Here is a 3,220-nt window from a genome sequence, read left to right on the forward strand (position 1 = left end):
CCATGACTTCTTTCAGAGGCAAAGGACATAAACTCCCAGTACATAGATTAAAGGTCCTTCAAGCAAACAGATACTGAGCAATTCACCCACCCTAAGCCACCCTCTCAGGCAGAGAAAGGCCATTTGAGAGCTCTCAGCCATTGCCAAAATCCCAGCAACCTGGCTGCTGCTTTTATCATTAGTGCTCATCAAAGCTTCAGAGAAGATGGGAAGGATTTTGAAGTTGCTGATTTCATGAGGGAATGAGGGGAATAAATGTACAGGTCGTTTGAAAGGACTGAATAAAGAGAGCTGACTGAGGAAAGTTGGGGATAAAAATCCAAAGAGTTTCACATGGTGGTTGTCCTTTGATAATTGTCAAGAAATAACAGGGAAAAAACCTTGCTGGTAAGGTGCACTTAGAGACCAGAGGCACCCAGGGGGAAGGATTTGGAAAATCTAAGAAAAGCCCCTCTTGCAGGAAGAACTCTGGCTGCAGTGCTCATGTTCCTGTAGCTGCAGACAACACAGACAGGGAAAAACAAGAAGAAAAGCTTTTGCAGGGTAGCCCACTAAATGCAGTCTAGTTTACAGACAGGGAAGGGATGTGGTTTGACATTGCCCATCTCTGCCGGCCAGGCTGCTGTTGGTGTGTTTGGCACAAGTATCCACAGTACAGCTAATGCCTGTATGGATAAGGGAATGGAGGTAAAGCAAAACACTTCAGTATTGAGCTCATTATTGTGATCACATACACATCACTTTCCCCTACCAAAAAAACCCCAACAAACACAAAAAAGAAAAGACACCTTTGACCTGCCCCAGCAAACCCAAATTAAACATGGAGTGAGAAAAACATAAACCACTGGTTTTTTGAGCACTTGTTGGTTGGACATGTAGAAGCAGGAAGGTAAATGCTGCTACGGGGCAGCAGACTGCCATCTTACAGGGAGGGAGAAGTTTAGATGCTCTCAGGTTAAAAAGGAGCCATGGACTTACAAACTGTAAAACAGTTCTATGTTTGTGCTTAACTGTAAGTAAGAGAGGGATGAGGGAAGAATTACCCTCTACATTTTGTATGGAAAACTGAGAGGATTTTTGCTGCTCTGACTCCTCCTTTGAGTAGGGAGGGCAGAATCTTAGCTTTGGATGTAATTTTTACGAAGTCTGCTATAGATCCCAGGATGAAACAGGACAACTGGTTGTCCTATTAAGCTTCAGAAAGCAGGAAGACGCAGGATTGCTGATGGGCACAGGCACCTGCCGGGTAGTGTGGGGGAACTGAACCAGTGGGTGCTTTCTTCTCCTCTCCACTTTGAGAGAACTGTGACAGATGGCATTTAGAATTGATTGGCGTATCTTACAGTGTCTGTGCCAATTTAAATTATCTTTCAGATTTATCGTATAAAACACTGTGTTGAACTGTGTGACTCGGTGAATCAACTCACTGAGAAAGAACGAAAGAAGAAAACCCACTTTGAAAAAAATCGCCAAATCTGACAGCATGGAGTCTAAACGAGGGGAAAAAAAAAAAAGAGACTCATCTGAAGACAAGTGCACTACAGCTTGCGGATGAGTTGCATAGCGTTGTCAGTTTGCAGCCTTACAAGGTGACTGCATCAAAAATCCTTCAGATTGCTATCAAAGACAAATGGTCTATTTAAGCTGAGCTATTCTTCTTCAGAAAGAAGAGGGTACTATACAGTATAGAAAGCTGTTTCCTTGTGATCAGAACTTGTTGTGTGCCTGAAATGAATTGACTTAAACTAATTACGAAGGAGAGGATTGGGTAGCATTCCCATCATCTATTTGTATTAAGTCTTAATTTTTCTGGGATGAATATTTTGCATAGCATTCTGCACTTATATTTTACTGTAAGTCAGTTTGGTTCATGTTCAGTCACTGCAGATTTGTTCTTGCTGCTGGCTTATCAGAAAGAATAGCCCACTCACCCAGGAGGCTATAACACCATTTTAAAAGTCAGGGAGAAGGAATCAGGATGAAGCCTTATTAGAGCTGGTAATTAGAAGCAGTGACAGCAGCACAAAGCTGCTTTACTCCGTTGGCTCTTAAACTCCGACAAAGACTACACTTGAGAGAATAAAATGTAAGTGCTTGTCAGGGCTATCAGTGAAGTTGCCCCTTCCCGCAGAGGTCTCGCAATGCAGAGCCGGAGCCGTCCCAGCAAGGCTCCCGGCACCATCCCAGCAAGGCTGCTGGCACCATCCCAGCCCTGCCGCTGGCATCCCTCCCCTGCTGTCAGTGCTGCAAGGCAGGTCACCGCCTCCTCTCCTCCTGCCAGCAGCAAAGGGACAATATTGCTCGGCCCAGCGCCAGTTGCCTGGTGTGATGGCGTTGGATCAGCCCCGCACCTGACAGAAGCCAGGCAGAAGGAAAGTAGACAATGTTCTGAAAGGTGAGAAGAAGCAAGAAGAAGGTGACAGCAGCCTGGCGAAGTGTCCAGGAAGAGGAGGGGTGGGGGGGAGAGAGGGGGAGAGGTAAATCTAGGTGGGTCACCTTGAGGCAAAGCACCCACTGCTGGCAGCACAGTGAGAGGTGGTTATTTGTCTTTTGTGAGGACCGTGTTTGGCTCAGAGAAAGGAAGAGAGGTTGTTTGTAAAATATGTAATTTTCTGGTGATTAAACATTGCATGAAGTAAATATTACCACTTTAAAGTAGATTCCGCATTCACAGGAAAACAAGGTATATTATTTTATCAGCACTCTACTACAGTATCTGCGTTGCAAACATATTCCTAAAGCCACAGAGATGATCCTGAACTGAACTTTCTACTCAACACTCTCATCTTTTAGGATCTTCTTGACAAACCAACCGCCAGTTGTCAGAGTGTCTGTCAACTGTGAAAGCTAGCAGCATATGCTGAGACAAGCTGGGAAGGGCAGGGTAAGGGAGATGACTTCCCTGTTTATATAACAGGCGCTCAGCAGAGTGACTACAGCAGCCCTCGGGAGGAGCAGACACATCCAAAGGTATGAACACCAGGCAGTCTGAAGTATTTCAGGGAAATTCGTTTAATGCACAAGTAAATTGTCCTAATTCATCCCTAGGACTAAATAGCACTCTGTTTTCTTTCTGATGATTCACTGTTATTATGTACATTCTTGTTTACTGCTAATGATTACTTAGACTCTCCCTCTGTCAGGTCCCTACTGCACAGGTCATATTATCAATTATTAATGGGCATTACTGCTCAGAAGTGAGATTTACCCTTTAAATATT

Source organism: Eurypyga helias, unplaced genomic scaffold, assembly GCF_000690775.1.
Source record: "Eurypyga helias isolate BGI_N326 unplaced genomic scaffold, ASM69077v1 scaffold6137, whole genome shotgun sequence".
NCBI lineage: Eukaryota > Metazoa > Chordata > Aves > Eurypygiformes > Eurypygidae > Eurypyga > Eurypyga helias.